The 20,288-nt window shown below is 33.1% G+C and overlaps 1 protein-coding gene across 1 annotated transcript in view; it reads left to right on the top strand.

Moving 5' to 3' along the window:
* Dmd (dystrophin) overlaps positions 1-20,288 on the top strand; it is a 1,737,386-nt gene that overhangs the window by 563,486 nt on the left and 1,153,612 nt on the right. The gene's annotated exons all lie outside the window — the stretch shown is intronic.

Raw genomic sequence — 20,288 nt, 5'->3', positions numbered from 1 at the left:
TTATAAAGCTGGTCTGTTTTGTGTAGAATATTGACAGGAAAAAGCCAGATTGGTAGGTTTTCCAGGAATAAGTGAGTGTTTAGACACTGTTAAGAGCTTAGGTTTGGAATTAGATTAACCTGAGTTTGAATCATGGCCCATCAATCTCTGACTCTGTGACTATTTGACAAGTTTTATCTGACCCTTGCTATCAGCACTATTGTCTGTATATCCCAATCTCATCCTCAAGCGTTTTTCTATTCTGGTTATTTCAAGCTTCTTTGAAATTATGAACAGTAGCATATGTTCACCATACAAATAAGGGACCACAGATTCAAAGGAACTTTTTGGTAGGTTGTTTGATAAGCTTTTGATATTGGTTTTATGCTTTAACAGTAGCTTTAAAATTAAGGCATTGTACATCTATGTTTACAGAGCTCTATTTCATCGAATTGGCAATTTCTGACTTAGCAACTGAAATTGAATTGACAAGAAAATATATACTTTTACTATTATATTGAACTTTAAAAGCTGTTCAATGCATGACCAAAAATAAGTCTGGTAATTTTTCACATGTCCATGTGCTGTGACATTTATAATTTTTGTGTCTACAGTCATAAGAATGAATGGATATTCTTTAACTGGAATAAAATAATTTCCAAATGAAAACTGGCCCTTTAGTTCACAAATATATTTTTCTACATATGAGAGATTTGTTTAGTTTTTTAAAGCTTCTTTGAATTTTTAATTTACATATAATAATAGGCATATTTGTGGAGATGAGTAGGATATTTTAATAAACGCATATAATGTATAAGGAATAAATCAAGGTAATTAATGTTTCCATAACATCAAACATTGATCATTCTTTGTGTTGGGAACATTCAGAACCATCTTTTCTGGTTCTTTATAAAATACGTAATAAATTGTAACTATAGTTACCTCACTATGCCGTTGTAACACAAGAACTTAATCCTCCTGTCTGTTATTTTGTTAGCTGTTATCCATCCTCTCTCTATACCCTTGCCCACTGTGCTTCCTAGCCTCTGGTAACCTCTCTTTTATTGTAAACTTCTATGAAATCAACTTGTTAGCTTTCACATATGAGTGAGAACATGTAGTATTTGACCTTCTATGCTTAACTTATTTCACCAATCTCATATATGTTGCTGCAGATGACCGCATTTAATTATTTTTATGACAATAATATTTTATGGTGTGTGTGTGTAAAATATATGAGTGTCTATGTGTGTATTATATGCTCAAGAGGTTAAATTTTTATTCTTATTTTGTATTAGTTATGTGTGATATATTTTGACAGAATTATAAAAGCATGGAATATAATTTACTCTAATTCTGCTCTACTGATCTTTCTGCTATTTACTTATAGGTTTTTAAAAATTAGAATCTTGAGGTTATACATGATGGTAATATTCACTGTGGTATATTTTAGGACAGTGAGGTGATATTCATTCCACTCTTTTTCCTTTTTTCCCATCCTGCCTCCTTCCCCATCAATTGCCTTTGTGTAGTACACTGATCTTTCTTGTGTTTTGGTGTAATTCTCTCCCCTCCTTTATCTTTTCCTTTTTCTTTCTTCCCCCTTATTTTGGTCCAGCTTTCACATATGAGAGGAAAATATTCAACCATTTACTTTCTGAGTCTGACTCATTACATGCAGCATGATGTTCTCCAGTTTCATCCATTTACTAGCAAACACAATCATTTTATTCTTCTTTATGGCTGAGTAATATAGGCCACATTTTCTTAAACCATTCATCTGTATACAGATACTTAGGTTAGTTCTATTGCTTGGTTATTTATACCAAATTTTATTTATCCATTCATCTGTGGATGGATACCTAGGTTGATTGACTATCTTAGCTATTGTATACAGTGCTGCAAATAAACATGGGAGTGCACATCTCTCTCTCTCTCTCTCTCTCTCTCTCTCTCTTTTTAAAGAGAGAGAGTGAGCGAGAGAGAGAATTTTTAATATTTATTTTTCAGTTTTTCAGTGGACACTACATCTTTATTTTATGTAGTGCTGAGGATTGAACCCAGCGCCCCGCGCATGCCAGGCGAGCGCACTACTGCTTGAGCCACATCCCCAGCCCTCACATCTCTCTTTAACATACTGGTTTTGTTATAAGAGTTCCCTTTTACCTGCATCCTCACCAGCATTTTTTCAATTTTTTTTGTTTTTGATAATAACCATTCTGATACCTTGTCATTGTTTCTAATTTACATTCCCTGATGATTAATGATATTGAGCTTTTCTTATAAGTTTGTTGAAAATTTATATATATATATATTCTTCTGAGGAAATGTTATTTATTTTTTTAAGCTTTGTACTTCATAAGTTCTTTTCCTACCTTATTTTCTTGGTGCCTATGTATAAATACACTATTATGAAAATGTTTCTTAATGATTAGCATGTGAGTATATTTCAGAAAAATGCCGGTATCTTGAACTTCATCATTATATTCATATTTAAAATATGATCTGACAATTCCATAATAGCAAAAGTATAAGTATCCATTCATTATAATGTCCCACCAAACTGTTGTAGATAATTCATTTAGCATAGTGGATTCCATTGAAAAATTTAATTAATAATTATGTGGCTACTAACTCAGATTTTATTGAGAAACCAAGAAGTTAAAATTATTAGTATCACCTTTGCAATGAGCTCTTCACCTACCTTTTACTCTTAGTTTTTATTGCAATAGTGCCACAATTAATTATTATCCTAATAGAAATAGACTATAAAGTGGGTATCTGGGAGCTTATTTGTCTAGATGTGTAGCAAGTGATATTTTAATTATAATTTGGGTTGCTAATTGTTGTCAAATAAAATTTTAATTTCCTAGTCCAGAAATTAAAAGATGTGTGCACAATTCAATAAAGAAAAATTATAATATAATATATAATACTAAGCAATTGAAATATCTATATAAGGTAGAGTTTCACTTAACAAAAACATATTAATATTTTAACTATTTTTTAATATTTATTTTTATATGGTGCTGAGGATCAAACCCAGTGCCTCACACGTGTGAGATGGGCAATCTACCAATGAGCTACAGCCCCATCCCTTAATATTTTAACTATTAAAATTGATTTGTTGTGTCTTTTTAAATTTTTATTTATTTATTTTTTTGTGGTGCTGGGAATTGAACCCAGGGCCTTGTGCATGTGAGGCAAGCACTCTACCAACTAAGCTATATCCCCAGCCCCCTTGTTGTGTGTCTTATCCACCACAAATGTAAGACAAGTTTACAAAGAACATCCTCTCATTAAAAATGTATTGTGAAAAATAATACATAAATATTACCTGTACATAAGCATTTGTAGTGAAGCCAAGAGAACCTGTAGTGTTTGGTCTGCTTCATACTGATAATATCCTTCTCTGTTCTTTCTTTTTTGAAAAACAATATACAAATATATATATTTATTATTCTAGAATTCAGAAATCTGATACAGGCCTTACTATGGCCCCAAAGTTGCATTCCTTATAAAGGCTCTTAAGAGGAAATTTCTTTCTTTGCCTTTCTAATTTCTAGAGGATGCCTGTGATTTTGATTCATAGTATCCTTCCTCCATCTTTAAAGGTAGTAATGACAGGTCACATCTTTCTCACATTTGATCTTTGTTTGTAGCATAATAGTTTAATTTTTCCTAGTCACAATCACTTATGAGAATTAGTAGCTAAAATAATAAATATGGCATCTTCCTTCTCATAAAAGCCATAAATCACTGTGATGATGATTATGAAAATGGAATACTATAAAATGTTCACACTTACATATCTACATCTTTATGTTTTCAGACTTGCCTGTTTTCTTGGGTCTTTGTTATTCACACCTAAAATATGCCAGATATGATCAGTCATCCATTCATCATTAATTCAACAAATACTATTGTGATCCCACTATGATTTTGATGCTATGTTTATGGACTAAATTGTAAAACTGAACAAAATGTGAGTCCTGATATAAAACATGTATAGATGGAAAAAGAATGATCCACTCACTATTTTAATTAAAGTGACAAGTGCTTGGTTCAAGTCTGCAATGGTATCTGTGAGTGTACATAATGAGTTCTGGTTAATATTCTTTGAGGGTCACAGTCAGGTGAGAACTGGGAGAAATAACCCTGGAACTGAGTTCCTCAAAATGAGGAGGAATTAATCAAAAAATGGAAAACTTAGGGGAAAAGTACTAGTTATATCTCAACTAAAAATTATGACTGGACTTATCTCAAATCTAATTAGTTTCATTTTAAGACCAAATCATAAAATTGACACTAAAGTTTTGTTTTATTAGCACCTATCATCAAATCTGATCTGATATTTATTAAATATGTAGTAATTTTTTGCATTTTTCACTTCTATAGATTATACTTTATGAAGAGAAATTCCAGATACATTCTGAAGTGTTTTTCACATAAAGTAATATGATTTATAGATGTTGTTCTTGTAAAATTCTAATTTTGTTTTAAATGGAGCAATGGAAGAAGATGAAACAATTTGACAAAATGTTGATAATGTTGAAAGAGCTAACACGTACATGGGGATTCCTCATTATATTCTTTATTTACATATATCTTTGAAATTTTGCATGCTATAAAGTGAAATTTGAAAATAAAATAAATTTGAAGTCCAGTTTATTTTTTTTTCTTTACCAATGTATTTAAAACTTAGTTCAATCATTACATGTAAATTAACTAGGGAGACTATAAACACTAAATCAGATACACCAATTTAGTTAGTTGGTCTGGGGTGGGTCCTGACCACCCTACCTGTGGTGTGTGTGTGTGTGTGTGTGTGTGTGTGTATTTAGATTCAAAATTGATTTAAAATACATGGAGAAAGTTATGGGTTCTACATCTGCAATTCAAACACTTGCCGTTAGGTGGTGCTAGTTATGAACCATGATTTCAGGATTGACAGAGAGTTAACAAAACTTCATCCCTTATTATGATTTTTTTTTCTACAAACAAAGGACTCCTTATAGTATAAAATGGCTATGTAATGGGGTGCAATCAACTCCAAATTTAGTAATATGTTGATAGCTTGAAGTTAAACATAATCAAATAAGACCCCCTCATATGAACTGGTTGTTAGACGTCTATTTCTTTATTTTATCATGATTTTCCCTTATTTATAAGATCTTGAGCCAATAGATATCTTTGATTTGAACACTTGCTTTATTTACCAGTTTGTGGTAGCATTATATGAAACCATCTCTGGAATAGATGTCTTCTCTTGGCATTTTCCCAGTCAAATTCTTGCCAAGATATCATCCCTCCAAGCACTTTTTGAGTTATTTTCATAATTAAACTATAAAAATATGCAAAGATTTTTCTGGATTTTTAAATTTATTTTCACCCTAGACCCAAGATTATATGATTACATCACTAGTTTGTTTCCTTATTATAAAACTAAAATCTTATTTAGCTAGCTTTCAAAATATACATATCTCTTACTGTCTTTTGTTAAATGGAAAATGGTCATTAAAAGACTTTATTTAGCTTAAATGCAACAACAATGTAAAATCTTTGTAGTCCAATAATATAGTTCCTAAAGTGCTTGTTACCAACTAAAAGAGTTTTAGAGACTACATCATTCCTTACATAGTAAACAAATTTTGAAAAAAAAATGTCTATAATAATGTCATGGCATCTGAAAACTAGAACATTTATCTGCATTCTTATGATTTTAGAAATGAGAAAAATAGACCCTAACATAAAAAAGGTAAGGGTTTAAGTTTTCATTGTTGATCAGTGGCAAAGCTGAGATATTCACCCAGGTATTGTGATCCTTTATTAATATCATTTTTAGTAGACCTCTGTGTTTTCCCAAATAGCTGTTTTTGCCTGTTTGGTCCCCAAAAGGATCCAAAAACTAACATAGCTGCAATTCTCTTCTATACTATCCTCATTTGAAGGATATATAAAATGGCAATAGATAGATAGATAGATAGATAGATAGATAGATAGATATAGATATCAATACATTCTAGCTACATAATGAATATTATTAATTACTTAAAATGGGATAAACTAACTCCTAAGACATGAAGTAAATGATATAACACTGAGAAATAGATTTAACCATAATGTTGCATAGGAGATAACAGGGTACATAAATATATGTTTCCTGTTCACTTATTTGTAAAAAAAAAACAGCGAAAGTTAATAGAAGTAGGTAAAATACTATTCATATATAATTATTTTATTAGAATAATGATGCCCTTTCCATTCTAGAGTTTGCATTTTTAAATTAAAAAAAGAAACAATTTGACGTATGTTGAAGTTAAATCTTAAAAGGTCATTAAAGAGAAATTAAAAATGATAGCTCATGTAATAAACTATGTGTAAGGTTATTCTTTTTTTTTTAATTTATTTTTTTATTGGTTGTTCAAAACATTATAAAGCTATTGACATATCATATTTCATACAATAGATTCAAGTTGGTTATGAACTCCCAATTTTACCCCAAATACAGATTGCAGAATCACATCGGTTACACATCCACATTTTTACATAATGCCCTATTAGTAACTGTTGTATTCTGCTACCTTTACTATCCTAAGGTTATTCTAATTTTCTTTATTTCTTACTGAGTGTTATTAATGATAAAAACAATGAGGGCAAAAGGAAAGGAGTAATGAATTTTGTCCTTTTCTTGTCTTCTGTGACAAAACTTAGATGGACCAGAGGATTCTTTCTTAATAAGGATAAGTTAGTTGAACATACACTTTGATTATTAAGCCTGTGGAACTGTGGATTCCCTGTATGCTGTATGGTGGCAAGTAGGCCACATGTGAGATCCTCTTCCTTAGGGAAATGGATTTGAAGTGGAATTGGAGCAATATGTAGCAAGTAGTAAGTGCAGTTACCAAGGATGTTTGGCTATGAATCACATCCCCATTTCAGGAAAGGAAGTTTCCTTCATATGTTGGATAAACAACGTTAATCATCTTAGTTTGGCTCTCTCTGAAAGAGACATGATGTACCACATTTCATGGCATAATCATCAGATTTTATGCCAAATTTTCTTACAAAAAAGTGAGGTGTGACCATTATGTAAAGATTTTTGTAAAAAAAATAATAAGTGCCAATACTTACTTTAAAATCATGTATTACTAAACTATCTTCACACAAGGTTAGGATGCATGGAATACACATGAATGCACATTAAAATCAAATAGTCCAAATTGACATGCATCATCTTTTGTAAGTTAAGCAAACCAAACGTTTGTCTAGTCTAAAACAAAAAGTTAACATATTAGCTGTTATTGATTTGTGAATTATAGTCTAAACATTACTCTTGAGAGATTTATTACAGTCTTGCAAAATATGCACTTACAAAATTTAATCTGTGTCTAAAGATTCTGCATTGCTATCATTGGTTTTATTATCTGTTGCACTGTCCTCAGTGCCACTCATATTATATGGGTTTACCTTTAGTACTGCAGGGCTCTAAACAAAAACACAAGTTGGCTTTAAGAAATATAATGACATTGTGCATGCATTTAAAATTCTAGGCTTGTGGCTTAAAGTACACAAGAAGACAAATGCACATCCATTTGCCGCTGCTCTGTTTATTTTATAAGGGGTATACCAAACAAAATTATACCATGTGATGATTATGCAATGAAAGGTTATAAATCAATTTTTGGACTGAATAAACAGGGTACAACAATTATGCAGCGGTGATGATTATATGATGAAATATTGTACCTGGTCTACTAAATTGACTAGAACAGGATAGGTTGAGAAAAATGTTGCCTCATGACAGAGCTTTCATTAAGATTTTAATATATTGGACCCTATATTGTGCATATGCCTTATAGATGTCTTATAATGATATCTCTTTTAAAAGACAATGCGACCTCAATTACAGATTTCTGATCTAAGAGGCATCATTATCTGCTCCCCAAATATAGCAATTAAATATTATATAATATTAAAAGGATATATTTCTGTAACATACCACACCACACACATACACACACACACACACACACACACACACTACAAACTTGTGTAGAAACAGCAATGTAAATCATACAATGGAGCAGAAGTTACTGCCAGGCTTGGCTTTGAATCACAAAGCAATAGTGGCAGGCAAGAATTTGGATGCTGTGGGGTAATTGGAACTAAAATTGCTTCAAGCAAGGTGTGGAACTGCAGACAAGTTTAGGGTTTAAAACCAGAGAAGCAGAGGCCAGACTGAGGCTTCTTCATTCATGAAAGTAAACCTGGGAAAAAAGTGCTGCTTCAGGCTACAGCCTGGGGCTACAGCTTACATAAAGCTATGGTTCCACAGAGGCCTTAGAATAATGACACAGCCCTGCAAGTAGGGACTGTGTTAAGGCTGCATTCTTCCTTGATGAAAGATTGGAATTGTCTCCAACAGCATTGCAGTGCAAGAACTTTAAACCTTAAAGGATTAGATGGAGACCACAGGGGACAATGCATATGAAACTATAAAACACTAAATGGGGATATGAGAAGAAGGACAACAGGTGACAAGCTTCACCATAGACTTCCAGTTAAAAAAGACAATTGCAAAATGTCTTCTTTGATATAAGGAGAGTAACAAAGATCAGAGTAGGGACGAAGAGCAGGAGAAGAAGATTAACATTTAACAGGGATGAGAGGTGGGAGGGAAAGGGAGAGAGAAGGGAAATTGCTTGGTAATGGAAGGAGACCCTCAGGGTTATACAGTGGAGGGGGTAGAGAGAGAGGAGGGGAGGGGAGGGGAGAGGTGGGGAGGGGGGAGGGTGGAGGATGGGAAAGGCAGCGGAGCACAACAGACACTAGTATGGCAATATGTAAATCAATGGATGTGTAACTGATGTGATTCTGCAATCTGTGTATGGGGTGAAGGTGGGAGTTCATAACCCACTTGAATCAAAGTGTGGAATATGATATGTCAAGAAATTTGTAATGTTTTGAACAACCCACAATAAAAAATTAAAAATAAAAAAAAGAGAGAAAAAAAAGACAATTGCAGACATACATCTGTCGTCTATCTCAAATTGTTCCAAGATTACACAGATGTAATAAAAAGATGCAGTTCCCCCTCTTTAACCATGGAAATTGAATGCAGAGTACTCAGCTAAGAGTAGTTAAATAGTACTCTTCTCCCATCCCAGCAGACATGAGTGAATAGTTGGCTTTCTGGTGAGGCTGAAAGAAAACAACTCTTGACATGTAAACAGGATCAGTTGATGGAAGTGTTAAACCATCATACTGAAAATGGAGGACTAAATTAAGATCAGTATTTTTAATGGCAAGACCAACAATAATTCCTTCCTACCTTCCTATCTCTTAAGATTCTGTCCTCTGGATATGAGATTGTCAATTTATTCCCTGCTGAACCTGAATAGCATAAGAAGAAAAACTGTGTCTTAGTCTATTTGGGATGCCATAACAAAATACCATAGACTGAGTATTTTGTAACGACAGAATTTTCTCATGGTTTTGGAGGTGAAAAATTCCACGATAAGCTACTGGAAGATTTGGTGTCTTGTAAGAACTGTTTAATGGTTCATAGATGAGTGTCTTCTCACTGTAACCTCACATAGCAAAAGAGGTGTGTGGGGGGGGTGTTTCTTGAACTTCTCTTATAATATTGCTAATCCCACCCATGAGGGTTCCACCTTCATGACCTAATTACTTCACAAAGGCAACTCATGAAACCATCACTTTGGGTCAGGATTTCAACATATGAATTTAGGGGACACAAACATTCAGACCATACCAACCTACAGTTAATGATATGTAATGATCCACCAATGAAATGATCAGATCTGTTCTACATTGAAGGACAACAGTTGATAAGTGCCATACATGCAGAGAGCTTCCAAGAAGCAATTAAATGCCTTAATTTTAAGTTACAACCAAGGATTTTCAGATATTTGCAAAATATCTAACACAAAAGAAACCAACACAAAAAAAAATAAGAAGGCCTAGTGGGGGAAAACGATAACAACTAGATAAAAGAAGAAGAGAAACAAGGTATGTATTTAAAAGTTTTTTACAATAACTATATTTACAATCCCTGAGTGAGTCTGGTAACTGTGTCCAAAATATAAGAAAGAACTAGAGATTATGGAAAGTATTCCAAAGAAGGATTAGTTAAATAATAATTAAATAGCTGTTTTAGAGCAATACTTAGTATGATAGTATCATGCTTGCTGAATGTTGTTGTATATTTGTCAAAACCCATAGATTTTGCAACATCAAGAGTGAACTCTAATGTAAATAACAGACTTTAAGTGATGGTATTGTATCATTGTATGTCCAGCAATTGTAGCAAAAATACCATTCTGGCTTGTGTTGTTGATAGTGGGGGAGGGGTATATATGGGAACTCCATATACTCTCCCTTCAATTTTGATTGAACATAAAACTTCTCTAAAAATAGTCCATTAAAATGAATAACAGAAACAAAAGTTCAAAAGCAAAAGTAAAATACAAATTTGAAGAAATCAATAAAATGGCATAAAGAGATGGTAAATATGAGAGAAAATATAAGAAGCTGTGAAAATCCAACTTAGTAGTTCTCAAATGAAGGTGATTTTTGTCCTCCAGAGAGCATTTTAGAATATATTTTGCTCATCACAAATTAGGAAGGTGGGTTTTATTTGCATCTTGTAGAGAGTGATCAGGAGAGATACTGCTAGAACGCCTGCACAGTACATTCATCCTCAGAAAGAATCCCAGCACAAAGTATCAATAGTGTTGAAGTTGAGGAACCATGCTCTGGGGAGTCCAATATCCAAATAATAGGAGTCATAGAGAGCAAGAAATGAAGAATCTGTAGACAGGAAATTATGAAAAAATCATAAAATTGTCTTAGAGTTGAAGAAAATGTGTCTTCAAATTTGAAGGACCTCCTGAATCCCCAGCACTATAGGTAAGTTTTGAAAATACCACATCAAGGCTCATAATTGCAAAAATAAGAATAAAGAGTTTCAAGGATGAAAAATCATAATGGTGTGGACTTTTCAACATCAATGGAAGAAGTAGAAAAATAGAGCATTGCCTTTAAAAACTTTCAAGAATCAGTAAATTTTTAATGTTGATTTTATACCCTAAGTGATGGTTTTAAAATTCTGTTCACAAATTCTTTGATATTTTTCTCTTTAATAGTTGGAGCTAAATTTTCCTTCCATGGAGTGTGGACTAGCTTTAGTGACTCTGTTATGATAATATTGTCACTTCCAAGTTTCAGTTATAAAAAGACAATGTCTTCTGTTTTGGAGTCCCTGTCTCCCTCCCCCCCCCACACACACATACACACACACATACACACACACACACATACACATACAGCCACACACATATCCATTGCTTGTTTTGTTGGAGTATATATCATGAGCAGCCCAATGGAGAAGAACATATAGTGAGGAAATTCAGTCTCCTGAAAGAACTAGGAGAAGGAATTTAGAATTGGATCATTCTGCTCCAAATCTTGAGAGGCTACAAGTATAGTCAACAGATTAACTACTGCCTCATAAGATACACAATTCCAGTTCTACCCTGATAAATTACTTCTGGATATTTGTACTTCAAAAACTGTGTTATAGCCAGGCACAGTGGTACATGCCTGTACTCTCAGGAGGTTGAGGACCAGTTCAAAGCTAGCTTCAGCAACTTAATAAGGACCTAAACACCTCAGTGAGACTCTGACTGTAAATAAAATACAAAATAGGATTGTGTATGTGGCTTAGTGGTTGCGTGTACCTGAGTTCAATCCCCAGTACCCTACGCCCCCCAAAATCAAAACAAAACTGTGTTATATAATAAATGTTTTTGGTTTCAAGATCCATAATTTTGGGCTACCTTGTTGCTCAGCAACATATAAATTATATACCCTGTCCAAAAATCAATAAAATGTGAGGAGATAATAAATTCATTTTCAGAGAAAATGTCAAAAACTTAGCTCTTTTAAGCACTCCTTTTAAGGAATCCATAGAAAATATTCTAACAAGTAACAAAGAAAACAAAGAGGAAGAAAATGTATTAGTCATGATGATTGCCTATTTTATGTGTAGTAACAGACAATCCCAAAATATCATTGGCTAGAAACACAAAGGTTCATCCTTGCTGCATATCCAACACAAGTCAGTCAAAAATTCTGATGACTGTAGTTACTCAGGGAGCTTGACTGTTTAAGGGCTGGTATTATGTCATTCTACTGTAACAATAAGAAGCTTGAGGTTTACCATGTCAGAGGAAAAATGCAAATCTTACCCTGACTCTTAAATGTTTCTACCTAGAATTCATGCATGTCATTTTCATTGCATTTCATTGTCCAAAGCATGTCACAAAGGTCATGTATAATTTTAAGGTGACAGAGAATTATAATCAGTTATAATCACTAACATATCCAAGAGAGATTGGAAAATTAGTAGTATTGCTAAGCACTAGTGTTATCCAGTAGTGAGCTTAGGGTTCAAAAAACAAGAAACCAAACAGGAGAGAAATGGAGACTGGTTTCAGAAAGATGATGAAGATTTTGTGACAATAGCTATATGAAAAGTCTAGAGTGAAACCAGGGAAGACTGGAAACACTAAGTAGTGCTCTAAGAAATTGGTTACCAAGAAAAAATATAAAAACCTAGTGTTAAGATGTGATATTTCCATTGTGTTAAAGCATATGAAATACATGATATTTATGACAAAAGAAACATTTAAAATGTATTAAACATGAATTAGATCATTATCTCATACCATACATAAGTTATAAATGGCAAATCAATTGATTGCCTAAACATGAAAAGCAAAACATTTTTAAAAATAAGATTTTTGATGATCTAGGAGAAAGGTAGGTTTTTTAAAAATACAAGGCAAAAATAATAAAGAAAAACATTGACACATTTGACCAGTATAACTAAAAATTATAATGCAGAGATATTATAACCAAGATAAGTCGTATGCTCAGAGAATATGTTTTTTTAAATTTTTTTTTGAGAGAGAGAGAGAGAGAATTTTAATATTTATTTTTTAGTTTTCGGCGGACACAACATCTTTGTATGTGGTGCTGAGGATCGAATGCATGTCAGGTGAGCGCGCTACCGCTTGAGCCACATTCCCAGCCCGAGAATATGTTTTTAATACTAAAAACAATGAGAGCTTCACATAGGAACTTATGAAAAACTCCTATCAATATTAAAAATACCTAAATACCTGAAGTAAAGAAAAAATCCAAATTTTAAAAATAACACCAGGTACACTGGTGCATACCTGTAATCCCAGCAACTTGAGAGGCTGCAGGAAGATCACAAATTTGAGGCTAGCCTCAGCAATTTAGCAAGTCCCTGAATAACTTAGCAAGATCCTGTGTCAAAATTTGAAAATAAAGGGCCGGGGGTGCAACTCAGTATCAGAGTGCTCGCCTAGTATGTGTGAGGCACTCGGTTTGATCCTTAGCACCATATAAAAATAAACAAATAAAATGAAGGCATTCTGTCCATACAGAACCACAAAAGTTTTTTAAAAACACTTGAAAAGAAAATATGAAATGCTGGGGATATAGCTCAGTAGTAAAGTGCTCCTGGGTTCAATCCCTAGTACCAAAAACATAAGCAAATACAAAAAATACAGAAACCAGTCAATTCACAGAAGAAATCAACTGACTATCAAATATACATATGAATACTGAATCTCATTAATTATTGGAGAAGTATAAAATGAGATAATATTCACTCCTCATATTGGCGGAAGTAAAATTGTAAAAAAGTAACAAACTCTCATTCCTGTGGAAGTTTAAGTTGAAGCTGCCAAACCCTACACTATTAAGTTGTAGGGCTGGTGGGAAATATGGAGAGTACATATTTGAAATTTGGGTAGAAAATAGAACCTAAGAAATTGTTCTAGGACATGTATATGGAATACTCTGTGTGTTCTCCCTTCAAGGATTTTGTCATTTAATGTATTATGTGAATCTACAACTTATCAATTTTGTATGGAACTCCTTTGCAATAAGCTGTTTTAGCAGTAATAATTAAACAAAACAAACTTTAGGTCACAGAATATTCATGAACCTTCATAATATTGACCCATCTATCTGTTGGCCATTCTCTCAATACCATAGGTTCTCAAAGTGTGGTCTTCATCCATCCCCCCCAGAAATATCAGGATCCCCTGGGAACTTGTTGGAAATATGAATTCTAAGACGTATCATATTAGAAACTCTGATGATGGGGCCTAGTAATTCATGTTTTAACAAGCCCTCCAGGGAACGCATACTAAATTTGGGAACAACTTCTCATGTAAGCCTTTGCATATGTTGGCTCTCTTCCATAAAATGCTTCCCCAGGTCTAGGGATGTGGCTCAGCAGTGAAGTGTTTCCCTGGCCTTGGGATTTATTCCCCAGCACCTCATAAAAAAAGTTTATAATGCCTTCTCTCCTTTTTCTCTCTGGGAAAGATTTGCTTAGCCTTCTAGTACCCAGTCTGAAGCCTTTGCTAGCAGCTTCCTGTTCCCTACTGTCACAACCCTTTAGGGCAGAGTTAATCCATTCTCTATGCTGTCATTGTCTTTTGCCTTTGTTTGGACTCCCCAAAAGCAGACACAGGGAAATGTATCACAGTGCCAGGCGACTGGGGTACTTGTGCATCAATTCTCATCAAGCATGGTTGAGAGCTGCTCCCATGAGTTATAATTTCTGAGCATTTTTGACTTGCCATGAAGGTAGGAAAAGCAGACCTCTGCAGCCAGAGGGAGTCCTCAGACAAAGAAATTCAAATTCTGGCATTTGTAAGTTGAGCTAGTATATACTTTGAAATGAAAATGGAAGGGGGCATGCATGGGGCAAGACAGCATCTTTAACAACTTCTGCTACAACTTTAGTATATACACTTGTTATAACACTTAATGCACACATTAAATTGTGACTTAAATATTTGGCAGGGTGAGTTTCTTTTTTTCATTTTATATCCAATGAATTTAACACACTACTAGCCCCAGTATTAAGCACTCAATAAGTTTCTTGAATGAATGAATGAATAAGTAGTTAAATAAAATGTGCAAAATAGTATGCTTCACCCACATTTATGAAATATTTCTTTTTTTTGGGGGGGGCATATTAGTCTTTTAATAAATGTTGTTTATCTCCCCCCAATATAGATAACACACTAGCAGTTCCAAAATATTCAAACCAAAGGAGAAGAATAATTGACATTTTATTAGTTTATTTAAAATATCCCATATTTAAATTAACAATTTCAATAAAAATAAATTTTATTTTTAATATTAAAAAGATCTGTAATTAGTGGTAATCCTATAATTAAAATGTATGGAACACAGTAGAATTGGATATGAGCATACATGTCTGTATTTATCTATAAACATATCTGTGTGTGTGTTTATGTGTAAAAATTTAATTTTATACAGTTCTTCCATGGCAAGTAAGATTAGTTAAGAAAAATGTTTGGCATAATTGAAAAAGGAAAAATCATGCATCACTTGGAGAATGAACAATAGGTTACTGAAATATTTCTAATAGGCTTTGAATGTTGACATTTTACTTTCTCTATTTCTTTCCACATTCATGTTTTGCTTTATTTTGAAAAAATTGGTTCTGAATATTCCTCTTTCTGCACAAGCTATATTTACTTGCCTGAGAGCACAGCATATACCGATGTTAATCAAACTTTAGATGAAACACCTAAAACCAAAGAAAAGAATCTGTTCTAATTAAATAATAAAGTAACCCCTACAGGTTTAGACATGTGCCTTCAGGTGTAGGAAGGAAAAAAAAAACTTAATGAATATAGTAGTTTTATGCCAAGAACATTTCCCTCGTGCACTTGTGTTTTAATAAGCTAGAATGTAAAATAGCAAAAGGAGCCTGGTTTTTATGATGATATTTATTCATAAGGTAGTAAGTCAGATATGATAAAAATTTCTTCAACTTCAAGTTGCTAGAGTTGGGTGAGATTTTAGTCAGTGAACTTAAAGTGAAGTTGTGTTTTCTCCATGGTATCTCACTGGAACTTGCCTGTTCCCACAGGCACATCCTGGTTGAGAAGAGGACAGGAGAAACCACTAGAATATACATAACAGTAGATTCAAACTAAAAATAATATTACAGCCATACTCCCCATAAGGGACTCCTGGCATATGTAATTGATTTAGCAAATTTGTCAAATGTGTATAAACTGAAATATGCTTTGAAATTAATTAATTCTTCACTAAGTTTTAAGGCAATTTTTTGACCCTTTCCCTCTGACATATGGGTACAACTCCTAGAAAACTAGGTCATATCTTCTGAAAATATTTCTATTTTCTTTAGTACTTATGACCTCTGAAAGCTTAGACCTTTTCTTCTTGCTATTTCTAATTGAAATGTTACTGTGGTGAATTTCAGAACTAATTCTCCATTAATGCTACTTGGCACTTCTAAATTTGTTCTTTTCTAATAATATGGTAACTGCATTCTAAGATCAACTTATAATAGTAAAACAGGCCTTCTTCTTTGGAAAATTATTTTATCCTTAATTAATGATTGTAACAGTCACTATTACCAATTTCTGATTCTGCAACACTTGAAATTGGTTCAATGAAATGATACTTTGTAAACATGAAGAAACTATAATAATTTGGTACTTTCAATATGGAAGATGGAAACTGTTATGTTTGTGGGCTCTTGTTAATTATAGCTACCTTAATAAGGAAACACAGTCCCATGGAAGGTAATGGTCCCAGTGAAACTGTGTAAGAGATAAAATAGAATTGCCCCTGTAAGATAAAGCTAAGTAAAAAGTTACTTTTTGAATTTTATTTTTATATTTTTATTATTGAATTCTCATTCCAAATATATTCTAAGATACATGGTGATATTAATCTTTAATTTTAATTGTGGGCAAATGAAATGAGTGTGTAGAAGAAAGACTGTTTCATTAGCTTATTTCAAGTGTTGTGTTTAGATTTTCTACTTTGGTCTATGGAATGAATAATGACTTCATTTGTCAAAGAAGCAAAATGCTATACTTTATTTTTAAAAAAATTTCTTTGAGTATTTAAAAGTTATATTTTTGTATTTTATATATATATGTAAAATTTTGGAGGGTGTACTGGGGACTGAACTCATGGGTACTCAACCACTGAGTCACATTCCCAGCCCTATTTTGTATTTTATTTAGAGACAGGATATCAAAGAATTGTTAAGCACCTCACTTTTGCTGAGGCTGGCTTTGAACTCATGATCCTCCTGCCACAGCCTCCTGAACTACTGGGATTATAGGCATGCCCATCACACCTGTCATACTAATATTTTTGATAAAATAACTGTACCTAAATATATTTCTTGCTTTGAGGATCAAAATCTGTTCATCCTCCATTTTTAAAGGAAAATGGCCTATTCCTCCCATTCTCCTTTAGCAGAAAATTTTAAGTTAAGTATCTTATACTTGGGTCAAGTATATTATTTCTCCCCTATTGAGAAATAAACTAGACAGCACGTATGGTTCCATTTGATCTCATAGCTTTTGTTTACCCAATTACAATAGCAGTAAAATCAGTATATACATAGTGACATATTTGAGCCTTAAAGGAAGACAAGATCTACCTAAAGACTAAAGGTAGTATGTAGATTTCACAAATGAATGAGGAAATGTACATTAGTTATACATTTTTTCTCATTCATAGTTATATACTTAAAATGTTCAATTGAAAAGTTCATGTATGTATATGTACTTGATAATGTAATAATATTTTTTAAATATGGCAGGAATGTACATAGTTTTCTGGGTATTATTAACACCATTGATTGGATACTTACTCTGTCTTAACATTTACTACCTTATATCTTATCTTCATAACAGTCCCGTGAAGTAGATATTCCTGTTTCACAAATGAGAATTCTGAAATATGCAAATTTAAATCAGTTGCTAAAGTTAACACAATGCTATTAAGCAATAAAGCAGAATTTCACACCCAGGGTGGTCTGTCTGCAAATTTCACAAATTGCACGACCTTCTTGTTTTACTACTTACTTGCTATTTATCAAAAAGTAGATCTTCATTTTGAAAGGAGATAGTTTGGGAGTTCTAATTTACAGAACATGTTCCTATTAAAAGGTATAATACTACGAACTGGATACCAGTTCTTACATATTAAAATAATCCTTTGGATGAATAAAATTTGAAACTGAAAAATTAAGATCATGATATCTCTTTGGTAAGTGCTACAGGAGGTAAATTTGACATATCTTTTGCCTTAGAATTTAGTGTAGTTTTGGGGTAATAACACCATTATAAATTACTGTGAAATAAATTCTTTAAAACAGTATAAATAGAGTGTTAGGTTAAAGAGTACAAAGTTTCTGTTAGGCAAGATAATAAGTTCTGGAGATCTACATAGCATAGTCAGTACAGATAACAATAGTGTATTTATATACTTACAATTAAGCATTCTTTTTTGACTTTTTATTAGAGCATTATACTTGTACATAGTAGTTGGATTCATCCTGACAATATCATACATGGATGGAATTCAATTTCAGTTCAGATGCCCCCCCCCCCGCTTTTCCTTCCTGTCTTCCTCTGTTCTTCTTCCTCTACTCTATTAGACTTCCTTTTGCTCATCTATTTATTTATTTTTTGATTGGATCTTTTTACTTATACATAAAGGCAAAATTCCCTTTGGTATGATTTTGTTAAATTCACTTCATTTTTCTCTTCCCTTCCTTCCTTCCTTACTGTTATTCTCCTTCTTCTACTCCACTGATCTTCCCTGTACCTTTATAATATCTGATCCACTCTCCAACTGGCTTCTTTATCTTATTTTACTCTAGCTTCCACATGAGAGAGAGCACATTTTACTTTACCTTGTTTCTCTGAGTCTGGCTTATTTCATTTAATATGATGTTCTCCAGTTGAATCCATTTTCCAGTAAGTGCCATTATTTCATTTTTCTTTATTGCTGAATAAAACTCCATTGTGTATATGTACCATGCTTTCTTAATTCATTCACCTCTTGGCAGGCGTCTGTGTTGATTCCATAACTTAGCTATTACGAATTTTGCTACTTAAACACTGAGGTGACTGTATAATTTTGGTATGCCAATTTTAGATATTTTGGATCAACACCGAGGAGTGGGATAGCTGGGTCATATGGTGGTTCCATTCCTAGTTTTGGAAGGAAGTCTGAATACTGCCTTCCAGAGTGTTTATACTAATTTATCCCACCAACAATGTTGAAGTGTACTTCTTTTCTATCTCCTTGCCAGCATTTATTGTTATCTATGTCCTTGATCATTGCCATTCTGACTGGAGTGAAATAAAATCTTAGTGCAATCTTGATTTACGTTTCCCTAATTGCTAGAGATGATGAACATTTTTTCATATATTTCTTAACCATTTGTGTTTTTTTCTTTAGCGAAGTTTCTGTTTAGTTGTTTTGCCCATTTATTGTTTGGGCTATTTGGGGTTGTTCTGGCATTGAATTTCTTGAGTTCTTCATATATTCTGCATATTAATCCCCTGTCAGATGAGTAGCTGGAAATTTTTTTTCTCATTATGTAGCCTCTCTCTTTACTCTCTGAATTGTTTTCTTTAGTGTGTAGAAGCTTTTTAATTTGATAGCATACCACTTATTAATTATTGGCTTTATTTCTTGAGCTTTAGGGGTCTCATCGAGGAAGACAGATGCACCTATATGAGGAGCATTAACCCTATATTTTCTTCTAGCAGTTGCAAGATTTGTGGTCTAATTTCTAAGTCTTCGATCCATTATGATTTGACATTTGTGCAGGGTGAAAGATAGGGACGTAAATTCATTTTTTCACATATGGATACCCAGTTTTACCCAGCACCATTTATTTAAAAGGCTATCTTTCTCCATCTTTGTCAAGTATCAGACGGCTGTATATATTGGTTTTGTTTCTGTGTCTTATTTCCTATTCTGTTAGTTTTCATGTCTATTTTGATGCCAATACCATGCTGTTTTTACTACTATAGCTCTGTAGTATAAATTGAGATTGGGTATTGTGATGTATCCTTCATCACTTTTTTTTTGTTCAGAATTGCTTTGGCTATGATGGGTCTCTTATTCTTCCAAATTATTTTCAATCAATTGGGAATGGAAAATTTTGACTGTACCAGGGAACGAGAATGAAGAAGAGGAGATAGAGAGGGCCAGAACCTAGTTATGAATGAAACAGCAATTATGAGATCAAAACAACTTGAAACCTCGTCCTCGTATAATTATGTCCCCCAAAAGTCTGATAAAGGCCAAATAAAAACAGTGCAGGAAAGAGCTATTAATGATTTTATATATAT

The sequence above is a fragment of the Marmota marmota genome, unplaced genomic scaffold (assembly GCF_001458135.2).
Source record: "Marmota marmota marmota unplaced genomic scaffold, marMar, whole genome shotgun sequence".
Classification (NCBI taxonomy): Eukaryota; Metazoa; Chordata; class Mammalia; order Rodentia; family Sciuridae; genus Marmota; species Marmota marmota.
The sequence above is the reverse complement of the archived record's forward strand: the minus strand, read 5'-3'. Positions and strand labels throughout refer to the sequence as shown.